Genomic DNA, 20,252 nt, shown 5'->3' with positions numbered 1-20,252 from the left:
TCATGGTTTAGGAAAGAAAGGGAGAATAGGGTATACAAATACCTTGAGATAAATAGGTGCTCTTAATCAGAACTCATTTCAACCACTTTCATTCCCCTAAACTTGTACCAAAATTTATTCTCTTTTCATCAAGCTTTTATGGAGTTGTACTAAATACTTATATACCATTCTCTTTTTCTTTTTCTTTTTTCTTTTTTCTTCTTTTCTTCTTTTTTTTGAAAGAAAAACATTAAAAGAAATAACTCAGCTTGGTTTCTAACACTTTAAATTTCCAAAATATTTCCATTACCCGTGCTAACTTTCAAAATCTTAACATCTCATCAAACTTCTTATCCTTCCAACTTCCATTTATCTCAAAGCTAGGGATTTCATGGTTTTCTCAATTGGTTTTGGGTTAGAAAGAGGTTAGGGTTTGAAATGAAATGTAAATATGTAACATCCTGAATTTTCTGTCTCAAGATGAGCAGAAAAGAGAAAATTCATTAAAATTATTTAATGGCTAAATAAAATTGGGAAAAGCATGGAATATTGATTCTTAGGGTTTAGAAATATTTTGGAAAAGTTATTTCCCCAAAAATGGCTTAAATAATTTTAATAGATAATTCTGAGAGAAAAATAGTTTATTTTTCCTGAAAATTATGGAAAAATACTTGGAGATTTATATTTAATCTGAAAATTTTAGGATAATCATTTGAGATAGTAAAGATGATAGTTGAGGCATTAAGTTAAGGATTAGTTTCTGGATTTAAAGGCTATTTTCTTCCAAAATTCAAGAAAAATAGGTAGGAGATGATTATTGACCCGAACTTTTTATAGACATTATTTTATGGGTCAAAGAAGCTAATGGATAAGAAAGATCCATATAAAACATGGCGGAATAATTTCTGGGTTTATCTCATTATTTCAGAATTATAGAGGAAGGAAATAGATGAAGAGCGAAATGGTAATTTCCTCTTCTCACATGAATCACACGTGTACCTTGCCCTTTTAATCATCAGATCACTCATGCACCTCTTTCATTTCATTTCTGCGTCCCGTGGTGAATAGAGAGGGAGCGCGAGGAGAGTTAAGAAAATAGAGACGGCGACGGAGGAGGCCGAAGGCAAAGGTAGTAATCGGAGGTGCTTGGGTCACATGCAAACCGATTAACCTTGCAAGGTGAGCCTCCTGATCAATCTTCACCATTTTCCTTTCCGTTATCTGCATGTTCTGGGCTGTGATGGAAGAGAGAGAGATACGTTTTAGTGAGAGAAAGTGAAGAAATGAAGAGGAGGACCGATGGGTTCATGTCCTATAGCTAGATTGAGGTATTTGATACTGGTTTTTGATCTTGCATGTTGGGTTGAAGACTGCATGTCAGTCCGAAAATTTCATGCGTCTCTTTCGGTCTGAAGGTTTCCCTCTTCGTCTCTGTTTATGTGGATCGAAACAGAGGTTAAAGGGAGGAGAAGGACGTTTCTTATATATATATATATATATATATATATATGTATGTATGCGCCGTGGGATCCTGAAGGTGCTTGTGTGTGCTGTGTTTCTAAGCTTTGGGTGTGTGTCGGCTTCAGTAGATGAAGGCAAGAAATGAGAAGTATAAGCGTGAAGTGGGTTGCTTGTGTGACTGGTTGCATGTGTTGTTTTCCTCTGTTTATTGCTGTCCGAGCAAGGGAGTGGGTCGCTGGTTTAAGGTGAAAATGGGTTGTGTTGATGGAGTGTGTTGAATGGTTTGCATGTGGGATTTTTACTCTGTTTTGACTTGACTGAAACAGAGATTATATAGTTCATGAAGATAGAATCAGATTTATGCTTGTAATGAGAAAGATTTCGGTTTGGTTATGCTGAGCGCTAGTCGAAAGCAAAAAACAAGCTTGAGAACATGGTTTAATGGGTAGGAGAATACTATACGAGTAAGAGATGAGTGGTTCGATTTATAGGAATGGAAAGAGCAAAACACGTTTTAGATAAATGTGTTATACATATATTTGTATATGTGCGTCTCGGTCATGTTTGTAGGAACGGAAATTGCATAGTTAAATGGTTTCGGGTTCACTGGTTATTGAGAGAAGGATATATGTACATAAATGTATATAAGCTTGGATGATGTTTATTTTGCTTTTGTGATTATTGAGGCTAGTTCTAGAAATGTATTTTGAATATGGAAAATTCCAGATTTTAAATGGGGCTGTGTAACGTATAACAAAAGCAAATAGATAACTCAAGGATTCTAAGCGAGTTTGAAGCAAGTGTGTGAATAAACTATGGGTAATAGGAAAGGATTAATTAAGAAATGGTGATTGTGGAAGTAAGTGTGAGCATTTGGGTGTTGACCGAGAGGTTTGTTGTATATTTTTACAATGAGAACGTTAAATAGGAAATATATGCTTTTTAGAGGGGGAGTTTTAATATGAAGTTGAAGCAGTAATTATGTTAGTAAACATTTGGTGATAGGCCTGAATGGTTGCGTTGAAATTAAAAAGGAATTAATTCTACTGAAGGTGATTTTCATGAATTTAGGAAATGGGAAAATAAGGGAATATAGTCGGTGAATAATAAAATAATGGATTGTTAAGTTGGAATTTGGTATTATGGGTTATGAATTGAAGTCGTAAGCATAGGGTTTGTTTGAGGTATGCACAGAATAAATAGTGATTTTGTTATATAAATTATAGTTGAAGATTGATTATATTAAGTTTTAAAGGATAGTCTTGAAGTTGGGAATAATTCCCAGATTATGAAAGATAGAGAAGTTGATTTAAAATTTATGGTTGAGATTGCTTGAGGTTACTAACCAATGAATAAAAATTTCAAATGATTGGAGTATATGCTGGCATAGATTAAAGTTTGTATAAGAGGATTATGAGGCTATGGGAGAATATATGCATGTGGGAGTATGCTTTTAATTCTGGAAAATGCTTCCAGATCAAGTGCAAGGTTATGTGAATCATTGGAGATGCACAAGTGTATAGGCATGTGTTGTTATAAAAACTCAATATATAGTTACTGTTTAGTATCTTTGGATGTTGAACAAGTATTTTAGGTTATTAAATTGAGTTTAGAAACTTCAAATGAAGTGGAGCCGGCATTGACACGACATAGTCCTTAAATATAGTAGCTAAAATAATATTTTTGATCAAGATGATCAGTTACTAAGCAAAGTAACTGTATGGGTTGAGATAAGGAAGGAAACCCTCCAAAGAGAATAGTTTAAATAAGAAAAATTGTCTAGGATGACTAACTATTACGTAAGGGTAAAGATTAAAGAAGATTTGGGATTTAAAGAGAGTTATTTAATTTATGAATTACAGGTGGATTAAATATTGATCTACCCTTACGAATATGATAGGTTTTGGCATTTGCTCAAGCCCATCAAGAAGCAGAAAGAAAGGAGAACGGTAAGGTTTGATTTGGAGGAAAGTAGACCAGGTAATAGTTCTTTCCTACCTTACACTTGTGTATGATTGCTGCATGTCTGCTTCTCCTATATTGTTGTCTAAAGCATGAGAACATGTAATCCTTAATTCCTTGCATGGATTATTTAGCCATCATCACGTGTAGCTGATAGACATGGGGCAGTATCTGCCAATTATTTGCACATTATTTATTCAGCTTGTCTATCTCTCATTGCGTATAAATGCTTAACTGCATTAGCTTGCAAGGTTATGTTCCACTTTGGCTTGTTTTGTATGCTTTGTGTAATCTGCACATTTATTTGATGGAAATTACTACTATAGAGATTCTTTAGAATCTTACCCTCCCATTCATGATGAACAGCAAAGGTTAGTAGCTCGAAGGATAAGGAGGTTGGTTAAGAAGAAGGTGGTTGAAGAGCAGAGATGCCTACTATATTCTACTATATTCTGTACTTATGAAGTATGATATTTTGATAAGTTAATATTTGTACTATTGTATATGTGTCATATGGGCAAGTAACTTTACTTGCTTTATGTAAATATTATTTTGTATCCTTCACAAGGAGGAGAGCATTGCGGGGTGTAGGTATGTATTGTTAACCAAGATGGTTACTATATTTTTAATATAATATTATGAGATTGCACAGTATGAAATGATTCTAGGTGATAATAGACTAAGTTGAAAGCAGGGTTGATTGTGGACCACTCTTCAGTTATTCTAAAGGTTTGAAATGTTTGATCGACGGATTCCAATGTTTGAAGGGGGGAAAAATTCCTTGTCTTTTCCCAGGTCGGAAACCTGGTGTTAATGATCCACAGACGTTAAAATGATCCTATTTATATATAGAAAGTTAGGTGTTGCAATATATATATATATTTTAAAGGCTCAAAATATGGGTTCAAAGGACAAGATCTTTAAGGTTAGCTTGAAAGGCTCAAACGCATTTAAAAAATTGTCCTAACCATTTTTTAAATTCATATAGAACAAACCATAAACTTTAAGAAATCAAAAGAAGGTTCTGAAACTATTTAGTTGAAACAAAAGTATAAAGACTAAATTATCAACTCAACCTCAACATAATCACTTGAAATGTCTTGACCTTTTTTTGTGTATTAGTTTCTCCAAAATTAAAGAAACACAAGTTTTAACCTCACAATTCAAGCATCAAAGAGCAATTTACAACTTCCTATCAAGCATAGTAACTAAGCATTTTGTTCAGTCATTAGACCATTCATACATTTTCAACTAACAACTCATCACTTCAGCTCATCTTTCATAAAACCAAACGAGCAAAAATTTAAGATCATAAAATTTTTACTATTTCAACTGTTTTTCCTTTTTACTCAAAATATTTACTCAACAAGGCAACCTTTCAAAACTTTTCAAATTTAACCTTGTTATCCACAAAAATCAACCCCACCCCTAAACTTAAAACTGACAGTGCCCTCACTGTCAACAAGGGTAAGTGAAGGTCAGGGCATGTAATCAGAATATAAAAATAATATATCCATTGCATGAAAGGTCAAAATTGGCTTTTCTTCATGTACAAGTATTGCAGTATGCACAACTATCAACGATATCACTATAAGATAACGTCAATGAAATCAGCAATTATGATTATTGTTCACAGATTAACCAATGATAAAATCAGTCAACTATCAAAATATTCAATCTTTTCTCAGTTGTTAATGCAGTTATAAGCACAAATCAGAGATACTATTAGAGAATCACAATCAATCCAACAGGCCATCAGTAGCCTTTTCAGAACCAGAAAAGCAAATAACAAAACACAAAATAGAGCAAGCCATAAGAAACTGAAAGAACACAAACAAAAGCAAAAGCAACAAAACAAGCAACAACAGCAGCAGCAAACGGCCCCGACTGGTCATCCTCCTCCTCGGTCTGCTGACCCCCCTGATCCTTATCACCCTCTGTACCAAGATCAACATCCATATCATCTCCCTCACCCAAAAAATTACCAGATACTCTAGCTTCATGTTCCTCTCTAGGCGATCCTTTCTCATATTCAGTTTCAATGCTTGTATCTCCAACATCCGGCGCCTCAATGTCCAGTTTTCGTGCAATTTGGACCAACAGCTCCTCCATATGCCTCTGTCTATGCCTCCTGTGACGTATCTCTCTGTCTAATTTATCATGGAAAAGGGCCAAGCTCTGAGTCGTCGGGTCTATACTAGCACTGGCTCGAGCTTCCTATTCCCTCATATACTCCTCAGGGAACTATTCAGCATACATGGCTTCAGTGATACACTGCTGTTCTCGTTCAAGCACTAAATTGGAGTAGTTACATGGTGAAACTGGCTTGAACTTTTGATCTTTTTCTTTCCATTCTACCTCTGCTTTAGTTAACAGATTCGAGATCAGGTGAGGCATGATGAGATTGGTGTTGTGGGCTCTGCTAGCATCCCATATGGCATCGAAGATCAACTTCTCTACATTTGCTTTTGCTTTGATTATAAACAGATATATCAGAAGTGCCAGATTCTGTGGGGCTTCACTAAGATGAGTGGTTGGCATAATGTTTCTGGTGACAATATGCAACCATATTCTAGCCTCATGTGTCATGTCCTTACATAGAATGTAAGCCTGGCCCTTCTTGGGTCTCACCCATTTATCCTCGTCTGCACTAGTGAGAGTCGATGAGATTTCACTGAGAGGGATTTCCTTTTGGTTGCTAAGATACCATTGATATTAGCATTGTTCAACAGTGGAAAGCTGATAGTGATCTTTGATGCGCTCTGGAGTAATGATGACATGTTGGTACCGGATAAACATCTCATTACTCAAATTTGTAGCCACCTTCGCATAGAATTTCTAAACCAGCTTCTCATTCCCCACGTTTTCCAGTCCAATCAAATCTAAGAATTTTGCTTTCCTTGCTTTTTTGTAAAACCTAAACTTGTTTATGTAAGGAAATTCCCTTTCTTGATGCAACCCTCTCTTTTCAATTAGCTCCTTGATAGGGGGATCAGGAGAGGTAGCACGAGCTTTCTTTTTGAGGGCCATTTGGTTGTTTCCTGTACAACAAGAACATAGCACACCATACACAAACTAAGCAAATAACACACCACAACCACAAAACAACTGAAAAGAAAAATAGAACTAACCTTAAAAAACTTCCCCAAACTTAGATCAAAGAGTGAGATCAAAAGTCAAAGTAAACCTCAAGCAATCCCAACAACACACTCTCACTATTACTTAAGCCTTTCCTAACTTCAAGCCATAAAAGATCCTTAATCCAAGCGAAGTTCACAAAGGTTTTATGAAAAGGTTTCAAAGATAGGCAATTCAATCTAATTTCCAAAAGATCTTGCCCAAGCACCTAGAGTAAAAACATCAACTTAACCTTCCAATCGAGTTGATTTCTCAAAAAGAAAAGCAGTTCAAGTGGGTTTTTAGTTTCAGAACACTACTAGGGCAATGGAACCAGTATCATTTGAAATTTTATTGTTCAAGCCAGTTTTAAGCCACAATTAAACAGTTTCACAAGTGTTATAATTTCACTAGTATAATTTCACAAGCACCAGAGCAAAGAAACTAGTATCAAGCCACATCCTTCATTTTCGCTTTCAAATAGGGCCAATGAATTTTTAAAGAAAGGTTCTTAAGAAAACCTTTTCGAAACTAACCCTAATTCTAACCACAAGGCAACCTCAGAGAAACAACTCCCCTTATTGACATTTCAACCATCACTCCTAACCACAATGCCTAACTATGAAAGCAGAAAAAGAAATAAACTGAAGAGAGGCAAGGACAAACCTCAGATGATGCACAGAGATCCACATGAACAACCTAAGGAACAGGGGGAGGGAGGACGATAGTAAGAGAACTTGGAGGGAAAAGGGTTTGCGGTAGTGAGAGAGGGTAGGAGAGAAACTGGCGGTAAGGGGAGGCCAAGTCGAAGGTGGATGAAGAAGGCACAGAGACTTGGGAGCGAAATGTGTAATGGGTCTTTATAAGGGAGATTACAATCTCGACTGAAGGGAATGAATATACAAGGAAGAAAAGAAACTATTTTGAAATTGAGAGGGAGGGTAAAAAGACCTTAGGGTTAGGGATTTAAGAATTAAAAATAGTGCATTTAACCTCAAAACTGTCCAAATTCACAGGGGCAAAGTGGGCATTAAGGGGAAAAAACAAAGGGTAACACAGGTAATTCAAAAAACACGAACTGCAGAACATAAGAGGGTGCCGCAGTGCAAGCAAAACTGAAATTGCTGGGAAAAAGGCACAGGCACCACGGCCTCTTCTCATACAAGCCACGACGCCTCAAACAGAATTGGTGGCTCTAAATGAGAGCAGGGCGCCATAGCTCATAAACACATATGCTGCAGCGGGTTATACAGAGACACAAGTCAACAACAAAAACTTAGACGTCGTGGTGCCTATTACAGAGACAACGATACTAAGAAAGGATAGGCTGTCGCGACGGATTAGTACATATGCCATGGCGGCTATTACAGAATAGGCATACACTGAACAAGCACCAAACACTAACTAGACCTACCACTTCCAAACATATAACACACAATAAAACAATACCATACATAAACATAATCTTAGGAAACAATAAAACACAGACAACTACTCAAAAACAATACCCACAAGTCTCAAAATAACACAAGCTCCAGAATAATCAAAGTAATCAATCAAAGCCACAATATCAAAGAATTTTCAGTCAGGGGCACTTGATATTCCAAATGTAAGAATGAGGTCAAGGTAAATGCTTGAGATTAAGGTTAGGTGCACTTCCCTGGTTATGCTAGTTAGAAATCTGCCACTCCTTCTTACTTAGCTCCAAAGTTTGAGGACTAAACCTTCAGGCCTACAAAAACAAAGATCAAATATAAAACTACTAAAATAAGACCAAAAATCAATAAATAACACAAAATACAAGTTTAGAGCTTGGGTTGCCTCCCAAGTAGCACTTGATTTATAGTCTTCAACCTGACTTTTCAGCTGCTTAAGATTCCTCTAATAAAGGGAAGGTGATGGTTTGATGATCCACCGGGCCACCCTAATAGTGCTTCAGTCTCTATCCATTAACTTGAAACTTCTCTTCGTCTTTTCCTTCCAGCTCCACCACTCCACTGCCATGAATCTTCACAACCATAAACGGACCAGACCACCTAGACTTTAGTTTTCTAAGGAAGAGTTTGAGCCTTGAGTTGTACAATAGAACTTGTTGACCAGGTTGAAAAGTTCTAGGAAGGATTTTCTTGTCATGGAGTCTCTTGGTCTTCTCTTTGTATAGTCTTAAACTTTCATAGGCATTGAATATGAATTCCTCAAGTTCATTTAATTGTAAAAGTTGCCTCTCACCCACAGCCTTTGCATCAAAGTTGAGCCTTTTGATAGCCCAACAGGCAATATGTTCCAATTCAATAGGGAGATGGCATGCTTTTCCAAATACCAGTCTATAGGGTGACATGCCAATAGGCGTTTTGTATACCGTCTGACAAGCCCACAAAGTATCATCCAGTTTAAAAGACCAGTCCTTTCTAGTGTATCTCACTGTCTTCTCCAATATCTTCTTGATTTCTTGATTAGAGATCTTTGCTTAGCCATTAGTCTATGGGTGATAAGCCGAAGCAACCTTGTGTTTGACACCATACTTCTTTAATAAAGCTCAAAATTGAGTATTACAGAAATGGCTTACTCTATCACTAATTGTTACCCTTGGGACTCCAAACCGGGTGAAAATGTTTTTTTTCAGGAATTTGATAACAACCTTGGTATCATTTGTTGGGGAGGCAATAGCTTTAACCCATTTTGATACATAATCCACCGTTACCAAAATGTATTGATTTTTGAAGGACTTAGGGAATGGTCCTATGAAGTCAATTCCCCACACATCAAATAATTCCACCTCAAGCATGTTGTTCAGGAGCATTTCATTTCTTTTTGATATATTGCCCATCCATTGGCAATGATCACAAGTCAACACAAATACGCAAGAGTCTTTAAACAAAGTGGGCCAGAAAAATCCCGATTACAAGACCTTTGTAGCAGTCTTGTTACCCCCAAAGTGACCTCTATATTCAGATGAATGATAGCATTGCAGAAGTTCTTCTTGTTCACATTTTGGTACATATCTTCTCAACAGTTGGTCAGCATAATGATGAAACAAGAATGGTTCCTTCCAATGGTAGAATTTGACATCATGTAGGAATTTTCTCCTCTGATGATGGTTCAAATCTTAGGGAATAATGTCGCACACAGTGAAGTTAACAATATCAGCATACTATGGCTCCGCGGTATGGGCTATAGTAAAAAGTTGCTCACCAGGAAAGGTTTCATTAATGGTCTTGTCCACTTTGATTTGAGCATCAATACTCAATCTAGATAAATGATCAGCAACTTGATTTTCTGTACCCTTTCTATCGACAATTTCTAAGTCAAACTCTTGCAGTAGAAGTACCCATCTAATCAGTCTTGCCTTTGACTCTTTCTTGCTGAAGAGGTATTTAAGAGCTGAATGGTCGGTATACACCGTGACTTTAGCTCCCACCAAGTATGATCAAAACTTCCTAAATGTAAACACCATAGCAAGTAACTCTTTCTCTATGGTGGTATAGTTTTCTTGAGCATCATCTATTGTATGGCTCGCATAGTAAATTGGGTGAAAAGTCTTATCCTTCTTTTGCCCAAGTACTACACTCATAGCATAATCATTTGCATCACACATCACAATAAAGGGAAAATTCCAATCCGGGGCCATCATTATAGGCGCAGAAACAAGTCTCTTCTTCAATTCTTCAAATGCTCTATAGTATGAATCATCAAAATTGAACTCTACATCCTTTTCAAGTAAAGCACAGAGTGGCTTTGTGATCTTAGAAAAATCCTTGATGAAACGAAGATAAAAACCAGCATGTCCTAGGAAACTTCTCACACCCTTTACATTCGTTGGTAGTTGAACTTGTTCAATAACAGAGATCTTTGCTTTGTCAGCCTCTAGTCCATCTTTAGACACTCGATGACCTAACACAATACCCTCTTTCACCATAAAGTGGCACTTTTCCCAGTTGAGGACAAGGTTAGTTTCTTCACACCACTATAGAACACTTGCTAGATTGATTAAACACTCTTCAAACGAATCACCAAAGATTGTAAAGTCATCTATGAATACTTCCATGATGTGCTCAATCATGTCTGTGAAGATGGCCATCATACACTGTTGAAACGTGGCTGGTGTATTGCACAACCCAAAAGGCATACGTTTAAATGCAAAGGTTCCATAAGAACAGGTGAAGGTTGTTTTCTTTTGGTCTTCTGAAGCAATAGCAATCTGATTGTAGCCAGAATACCCATCCAGAAAACAGAAGAATTCCCTTCTGGTAAGCTTATCTAATATTTGATCAATAAAGAGGAGAGGGAAATGATCTTTCCTAGTTGCAGCATTCAACTTCCGATAGTCTATGCATACTCTCCAACCCGTGATAGTGTGAGTAGGAATAAGCTCATTGTGAGTGTTAGCCACTATAGTCATATCGCCCTTTTTGGGCATGCATTGGACTGGGCTCACCCAAGAGCTATTAGAGATGGGATAAATGATTCCTAGATCGAGCCACTTAAAAACTTCCTTCACCACTTCCTTTATGATCGGATTAAGTCTTCTTTGATGTTCAACAAAGGCCTTACATTTGTCTTCCAGCAAGATCTTATGCATACAAGTAGAAGGGCTAATACCTTTAATATCTGTAATTGTCCATCCAATGGCCTTTTATGAGCCTTAAGGACTTCCACCAATTGCTCTTCTTGTTGCACAGTGAGATTAGAAGAAATAATCACTGGTAGGGTATTATCAAAGCCCAAGTAGATATATTGCAAATGAGATGGCAAGGTCTTAAGTTCAAGTGTTGGAGGCTCTTCAAGAGATGGCCTTAAATCTGGTCTGTCTAATGATGAAAGGTCTAAAGTTTCAAAGTGTGCTCGGCCCTTAGAGTAAGAAGAGGAGGCATTCATCAATGCTAATACCTCCGCTACTTCTGCATCATCTGTTTTGAGCGCCCACAACACAGCTTCAAGAGGGTCCTCAAACATTAACTTGTTAAAATCCTCTTGTACAATCTGATCAATGATGTCTATAAAAGAACACTACTCATGACGGCTTGGGGCTTTCATCAAATGGTGCATGTTGAATGTTATATGTTCATCATTAACTCTCAAAGTTAATTCCCCCTTTTCAACATTAATAAGGGTTCTAGTAGTTGCCAAGAACAGTCTCCCCAGGTGTAAAGGCATCTCTTTATCGGCTTGAAAGTCAAGCATAATAAAGTCAGCAGGGAATATGAATTTATCGACCTTAACCAACACATCTTCAATGATCCTTCTAGGATACAACATGCTTCGATCAACCAGCTGCAAAGTAACTGTAGTAGGTCTAGCTTCACCCAACTCTAACTTATTGAAAACTGAGAGCGGCATTAGATTTACAATAACTCCCAGATCGTATAAAGCTTGCCCCAAGAACTTGTTTCTAATATGACAAGGAATAGAGAAACTTCCCGGGTCCTTCTGCTTAGGTGGAATTTACTTGATGACATTTGTGAAACTCTTAGTCACTGCTACAGTTTCATATTCAGTAAACCACCTCTTCTTTGACAGAACATCCTTCATGAACTTAACATACCTTGGCATTTGTTCTAGAGCATCTACTAAAGGTATGTTAATGTGTAGCTGTTTGAACATCTCAAGAAATTTCTTGAATTAACTATCCTCTTGCTGTTTCTTGAGTCTTTGAGGAAAGGGTGGCAGTGGTACATATTTAGGAGGAGAGGTTAGCATTTTAGTCTTCTTTTATTCCGTAACATCAAAAGGTACACGCTTGTCCTTTACCGCATCCGCTATATCCTCCTCAGTTTACTTTCTCTTCTTGTTGACATCCTTAGAGATGGCCTCTTCATGCTTTTCTTCACCATTATCAAGATCCCTTGCTATATTATTATGAGCTTCTTTTGCAACTCTACCCAAACTAACACTGCCATAGAGGACCTTGCCACTACTTAAGGTGACTACTTTACATTCCTCATTACCATCCCTCTTTGAATTGGGAATGGTGTCACTTGGAAGGCTATTTCTTTTGAGAACATTCATTTGTGAGGCCAATTGACCTATCTGAACCTCGAGATTCTTGATAGTAGTTTTGTGGATTGCGAAGGTCACCTTATTCTTAGCCTTTACAGATTCTTGGTTCACTAATAACTAAGCAAACATTTTCTCAATTTTTAATTCTTCCTTCTGAGGGTGCTGTTGTTGTGGTTAATGCTGTTGTTGGCCATGAAAACCAGGAGGCCCCATTTATTTAGCACCAGATGATAATATTTGTGGTGGGTTCAAACTTGGCTCATTCCGTCACGAGAAATTTGGATGATTTCTCAAATTTGGATTGTAGGTTTGAGAGTAAGGACTTCCTTGAGATATTCGCTACACATTATTCATATAATTGACTATTTCCAAGGTGTAAGGGTACTAATCAGAATGATATTCCTCATTGCAGTGGTCACAAGTATACCCCGAAGCCTGAAATACATGAACTCCTATAGCGTTGCCCTTCTTAATTTACAGTTCCAGATTGTCAAATCTTTTGGAAAAATCTTCAAGTTACAATGCAATATCTCTAGATGATGAGCAACTCAGCTCCTTATATCTCCTAAACTCTAGTCTACTCTTGTTATACTATTGCATCATACTAGAAGCCACATCTTTATACAGTTGATATAGCTCGTTGACTTTTATCTTTCTAATTCTACCATTTGAAGCTGTGTTGAGCATAGTTACCATCTGATCATTCAACCTATTCTAGAAAGCTTCCATTAGAACATATTTCTTTTGCTCATGATTTGGACAATGTCTCCACATATCCTTGAATCTCTCCCAAGCCTCATAGAATAACTCATCTAGATGCTGATCAAAAGAAAGCAATTCACCCCTTAGTGTAGCTCGTTTACCTCTTAGAATAAATCTGGCCTTGAACTTTGCAACCAGCTCATCCCTAGTCTTGATTGAGTATTCTGACAAGGAATTCAACCATGCTTTGGCCTTCTGAGATAAAGACATGGGAAACAATCTCAGCCTCAGAGCATCTTTAGAAACTCCATTTTGCTTGAAGTTTTTGCAAACCCCTACAAAATTGGTCAAATGCTTATTAGGATCGTCATTTAAATTTCCTTCAAAAGTACCAATCATCCCCAGTAGTTGAATCAGAACAGGCTTGATTTCAAATTTCTGGCTTGAATGTCTAGTAGTCAAATACTAGAATGAGAAGTCTGCCTTTGCCTATTCAAATAGTCATCCAGAGTATATCAATCATTTTCATCTTGTTCTGCCATGTTTTCTTGTAGTTCTGGTTCAAGTGGCAGTGGTAAAAGCAGCCAAGGTCGTTGCTGAGTCTCCAGTATGTTCTCAGTTTCCCTTAAACTAGATTCTTCTTCAGTAACCTCTTCTAAGATAACTTTCAGGTTTCTTTGCGTGCGTTAAGAGGTAGCTATGAAGTCAAATCAAACACAAGCTATCAAACTTATCAAATGAAATGAAGAAAAATATATACTACTATTCTATCTATATCTATCTCTACAAATGCTAAAAGAAAACTTAAGCGGAACCAATCACATAATCAGGACAATCAACCACAAACAATCTTGCTATTAGTCCCTGGCAACGGTGCCAAAAACTTGTTCACTGATTAGCTTAATCGTAAGCGGACAGGTCGTAAGTAATATAAAAAGTATCACTCCCTCAGAGGGTAAGGCTAGATGAGTTAAAAAATCATAATTGTGTTCTTGATTAGGTTAAGTGAAACAAAAGTTGTAAAAGAGTTTGTGAAATGAAATTAGGAAAACAATGATTTAAAGCAATATGAAGAAATTAAGGGACTAGGGTTATTTTTCACTAAAATACTTCATAAAACTGGAGTAATCACTTCTCAAGTAGTAGTTAACTATAAGTTCAATTAGCCAGGGTTCGTAGAATTGGTTAAGCTTTCTCAAGTCAAAACCAAATTTTTGCAATCGCAGTAAAACATAGCAATCTCTTGCATTTGTTTAGAAAGGTTGCACTTTGAAAACCAAAACCCCTTTTAGGCTATGCTAGGTTAACAGATACATCTATGTTCTATCAACAAACCATCTATTTACTAAGTTAAATTTCTGAACTAGCACATTTTTACCAAAGTTCACAGATTAATTTAACTTTCTGAAGTTTAAACTAATCAAATAATTAATCCCAATGATGGCCAGACACAAGGAAGTATTAAGCTCAAGGTAAAAACAACTGAACATTATCATTAACACTAAAGACATAGTTAAACCAAGTCTTAATGCATACAATAGATCAAAATAACCCCAAAAAAATTGTTTTAGCTATACATGTTTAGTAAAAAGCTACAACTATAAAAATAGTTAGTACTCATTACAGAAACAAGAAGGGAAGAAGAAGAAAACCCAGAAAAATTGAGGAAAAAGCTTCAAATCTCTTCTAGCTTCGAGCCCAAAAATCCCAAGCCTCCAAAACTCCAAACCCTAGCAGAGCGACCCTCCAAAATCGTCCCAAAGTCAAAGTATATCTAGAAAAACATCTGTCTCCCTATGTATAAGCCCTAATTTTTAAGTTACAACTCAAAACGCATACCTGCATGGGGTCAGATGCCACAACAGATTACACAGAATGGGTTTCCTAGGAGCAACCTTGGTGCAGCGGAGCATGTGAGCTAGGCCGTGATGGATTACACAGAACAAGGACTTCTTTGGGATAGCTTGCACGTCGAAATGGATATGGTCAGGAGCTGCGGCACCTTACACAGAACTGCATTCCTTCCTCTCTGTTAAAGCCGCCGTGGCGTTTATCTTCATACGCTGTGACGGTTGGTCCCTTTTCAACTTCTGGTCTCTCTTCCTTGCTCGCTTCAAGCTTTTTCCTACAAAATTGGCTTCCAAAACATATAAAAGAGTGCTAAAATGAGTTGAATAAGTAAGAATTTTGAGAAGTTATCATCTACATCTTCTCTTACTTTTCTTCTCTTCGTGTGAACTAATTTTATCAGCTAGAGGTTTGTTCTTTCCTTCTCTTTTTCTTTTCCTTTAGGTTATTTTCGTTTGAGAGTAGGGAAGGGTGCTGATAGGGTTGTGCATTATGGTTAAGTGTGATGTTTGAACTATAGGTGGGGGTATTTTGATTCTCTGAGATCCCTGTGGTTAGAGTTAGGGCAATTGTTGAAAAGAAAACTTACTACATTCATTTATGAAATCGTCTATCATTTGAAATCCTTCAGGTGCTTGTGAAAACTTTCACATCATACTTTCACATTGCCCAAGTAGTGAAAATTTTCAAATAGTGCTTGTACAGTCTTTGTGATTCAATTTGCATCGGTATTCTTCTTGTGAAAATGAATTACTTGATATTAAAAATTTCTGTTTCTAAAAGTGACTCCTTGGGCAGCATATTTTGAAATCAATCTAAGGGCCTGTTTGGATGACATTGCAAACCATGGTTTGCACAAAATGTCATCCAAACAGGCAAATAAAATAAGCAAACCTTGGTTCAGGTAAAACCATGGTTTCAACCGGTGAAACCATGGTTTTATCAGAAGCTACTCTGATCTGCTTCTTGCCTCCAATTACTGAAAAATCACGGTGGGCCCCTCAACAGATGACCAAAGGCTCCAATTATCAGGCGTGTTCAAATAATTACTCTTCTTCCTCTCCTCTTTCATGCTTTCTTCCCCAGTCGGTCCTCATTGCCCATTCGTCCACGGTCTTCCTTTCCTCCTTCACAGAATGAGTCATCGCCGGTGAAGAAGTCACCGTCCAGCCACGGTTTGAAGGTGCCGGTGAGAAAAATTGCATTTATAGGACAGAAGAGAAGTGCTAAAACAAAGCGCAGAAAAAGCCAGAAACTGCGAAAGTTAAATGACAGAGAGTAAGGAAGAGAGAGAGAGGGAAGGAAAATTAACAGGAGGAGAAATGGCCGGCGTATTATAACAGTGACATGCAGATTCAATCTTATAGGATCTCATATAATTCAGTAGCAGTACGAAAGCAAGGGAGGGAACGGTACAGCAAGCTTATCCTCATGAATCGGATCATGAAAAGGCCCCCCTCTCTAGTTGGAATTCAACGAACTATGCGGTCAATGAAATTATTGAAAAACTCAGGCATTAAATTCAAGAATTAATACAGTGGGCGGTGGGTGGGATCAATGAAATTATTTGATAAACCAGATATATATAGAGTAGAAAATAGACATGAGAAGGAGGGAGTGAATGAAAGTGGGGTTAAAGATGAGATTTTTGGTAAGAAATTTTTGGTAAGATTTTTGGTATATATTATCTTATAAATTATTAATTATGTGAGTAAAAATTATTTCATTAACAATTTTATTTCTTCAAATCAAAATATGTTATAAAAATATCCCTTATATAATTATTATATTAACTTATACCCTTTTTGGTAATTTCCATATGTAAAAAGTGCTTCTGGCAATAACTATCCAAACACTCTCACTTCTCAGAATCACTTTTTTACAAAATCTATTCTTCAAAAAATCCATTTTCTCCAGAATCTATTCTCCAGAATCACTTTTCCAAACCACGGTTTGGTTTCATCCAAACACACCCTGAATAGGCATGTACTGATGGATGCCTATCTTTGAAGTACTTTTTGTAAAATCCTTGTGAACTTTGTTTGGTTTGAGGATCCTAGTGGTTTGAGCTTAGAAAGCACTTAAGTAAGGGCAAAAGTGTGTTTTTAGGATTGCTTGAGGATTGCTTAGCTTTGACTTTCCATCTGAATCTTTGATCTAAGTTTAGGGGAGAGCCTTTTTAGGATAGCTTTGGTTTTCTTCTTCAGTTGTTTTGTGTTTGTGGTGTGTTATTTGTAAAACCCTTACCCCAAAACATTTTTAACTTGTTATAACACCACTACTGTGGTAGAAAAGGAAATCTGTTAAAATGAAATACCATAATAGAAAGAAATTGCATAACTTTAGAAATTAACATTTAAACTCGGTTCAAACTCAAACTCTGTTGCATGCAACTAAGAATCATTCGTTAACATCTACTGGGCCTTCGAGCCTCCGTCCCGGGTAACAACATACATCACATCAGCCCATCCAAAATGGTTTCCCAGACAATAAGTCAGAGTTTTGTAAGATACTATAAATGGCCTCTGGCCAACCCAAAATAAGGAGATAACATTCTCTCCAGTTTACAATAAGGCCGGGTAATCAAAATATTTCAAAGGACCCTAAATGTGGCAATATATATACACTAGCCATACATATACAAAGGCTAGAGGCCTAAAGCTAACCAAGCTCAAGCCTCTGCGTCTTTTCCCGATGGCACTCGACTAGAACCTTCACCTGAAAACATTGTAAACCACGGGGTGAGACAAACGTCCCAGTAACCAACCTTTCCAATTCCAGGTACTACTAAATAAGTGCTCGTGAGGTGTCAAGTGGGGCAGTTCACAAGTAATATTATAAATGATAGCCACAACAATTCATGCAAGTGTAATGATGCAATTCCCATCAACCATATCCCTCACTTTGGGGGATTTTCAAGAGCCGAAGCCGGCCTATCCCTCACTATGGGGGACGTAAGGAGCCATAAAAGGCTTATCCCTCACTCTGGGGGACGTAGGGAGCCAAAAGGCCTATCCCTCACTATGGGGGACGTAAAGGGCCAACCATTATGCATTAATGGAGGCCTTACCACGTGGTAGTGACTATCAAAAACTCTCACCAATTCCCAATTCATGCATCATGCTCAAACCATAGTCAAATAGTAATTGAACATTTCATAATTAACTTCTTTCAGTGGCATATCTTTCACAATTCCAAGATTCATTCATTATTAATCGAAACCCCACAAGACAGTTTTCCTTTTTATATACAACATACACTTTGAACATAATTGTTACTCGGGGTACAAAACATAAATCTACTCACAATACCACAGAAGCATGTACAAAGGATTGGAAAGTGGTTACTTCTCGCCTGAGCAAGGAATAACAACCAACAATGTGGCCCCGTGCACTAACAAGACTCACAACCGGTCTACACAAGCACACAAACACAACCATCATATATTAGCTTTCAAACTAATAATGTGGCCAAAACAACACTTGGGAACACAAAATTCCTAGCTTCAACCAAAACCCTACCAAACTAAAAGGGTATAACCATCCAAACAACCCTCCAAAGTCATAAAAGTCCATTAAAACATCAAATCCCCTTCCAAGCATCAATTAGAGTTCAAACCTCACGGACCCACTATAGGAATTCTACACCCAAACATCCTATTTGAACAATTGAAGTTCTAATAACAATCTAAACTGATTAAACATCCAATTTAACCCTCCTTAACATAACCCAATTCACAAAACTCAAAATCAACCTCTACATTATCATCCTCAATCACAAACCTCCCAATCTCATAAACCCTAGCTCCAAAAACTCAAAGCTCTTCAAATCCAAGAAAACTACACCGATTAAATACTTAGACTAACCCAAAGCAATCAATTAAACTCAAAACAATCGGTCAAAACCTCAATTCCATAACAAACTAGAAAACTCTAGGATTTCACTAAAAATCCTCAGAAATTCGAAGAAAGAAAGTAGATTAGAGGTTAAAATCACTTACTTGAGGTAATGGATCCTTAGAAATGTCTTTCCCAAGCCTCAACACCGAAACCCCAGCAGAGCTCCTCTCTCCTCCTTCAGATTTTCTAAATTTCGCACACTGAACCCCTCCCGTGACTATATAGATTCGGACTCCTTCGCCACGGCGAACTAATCCCGAGAGGGATTAGTCGCCTGAAAACCCGACTTCGCCGCGGCGAAAGATTCCCGAGAGGAAACTCTCGCTCGCCTAGAAAAATCTTCGCCGCGGTATACCCTCACCTTCGCCGCAGCGAAACCTTCCCGAAAGGGAAGCCTCGCTCACCTGAACAACTTCGCCGTGGTATCCCTATGACTTTGCCGCGGCCAAACCTGCCCGAAAGACAATCCCCCCTGGAACTCCCGGTTCGCCGTGGCGAAGTTACCCTGAGAGGGGTACGTTCACCTATTCCTCCAACATACCTCAAATCCAACCCAAACACCAAGATCAACATTAAATCACTAATCTATCCTTAAAATCAACCAAAAGAGGTTATTAAAACCCGATAAAACTCAGGATGTTACATTATTTGCTTAGTTTGTGTGTGGTGTGTTTTGTTCTTTTTATGTAGGGAACAACCAAATAGCCCTTAAGAAGAAAGCTCGTGCTACCTCCTTTGATTCCCCTATCAAGGAACTGATTAACAGGAGACCGTTACATCAAGAATGGGGATTTCCATGCATGAATAAGTTTGGGTTTTACGAGAAAGCGAGGAAGCCACAGCTTTTGGAGTTTATTGGACCCAAAATTATAGGGAATGAGAAGCTAGTGAGGAAATTTTACACTAGAGTGGCTACCAATTTGAGTAATCAAATGTTTATCCGAATGCACCATGTGCTCATTACTCCAGAGCACATCAGAGATTACTATCAGCTGCCTGAAATTGAACAATGCCAATATCAGTGGTATCTCAACAACCAAAAGGAAATCCCTCTAAGTGAAATCTCATCGACCCTCACTGGTGCAGAAGAGGAAAAGTGGGTGAGACCTAAGAGGGGCTAGGCTTATATTTTGCGTTAAGGACATGATACCTGAGGCCAAAATCTGGTTGCATGATGTCACAAGGAATATTATGCCAACCAGCCATCTGAGTGAAGCCCTAAGAAATCTAGCCCTTTTAATATATCTGTTTATGATTAAAAAAAAAGGTAAAGATTGAGCAGCTGAT

General features: G+C 37.6%; 1 protein-coding gene and 1 non-coding gene across 2 annotated transcripts in view; one reads left to right on the top strand and one right to left on the bottom strand.

Annotated features, from left to right (window-relative positions):
- The window catches only part of LOC114725935 (antifungal protein ginkbilobin-like protein 1), an 85,796-nt gene that overhangs the window by 27,364 nt on the left and 38,180 nt on the right, over positions 1-20,252 (bottom strand). The gene's annotated exons all lie outside the window — the stretch shown is intronic.
- On the top strand, positions 13,263-13,368 carry LOC114725946 (small nucleolar RNA R71). The gene has a single exon (XR_003738458.1). It is a non-coding gene; the product is annotated as a small nucleolar RNA R71 (small nucleolar RNA).

The sequence above is a fragment of the Neltuma alba genome, unplaced genomic scaffold (assembly GCF_004799145.2).
Source record: "Neltuma alba isolate B1F8T4 unplaced genomic scaffold, ASM479914v2 tig00012312_pilon, whole genome shotgun sequence".
NCBI classification, from domain to species: domain Eukaryota; kingdom Viridiplantae; phylum Streptophyta; class Magnoliopsida; order Fabales; family Fabaceae; genus Neltuma; species Neltuma alba.
Note: the sequence above shows the minus strand (reverse complement) of the source record. Positions and strands in the feature narration are given on the sequence as shown.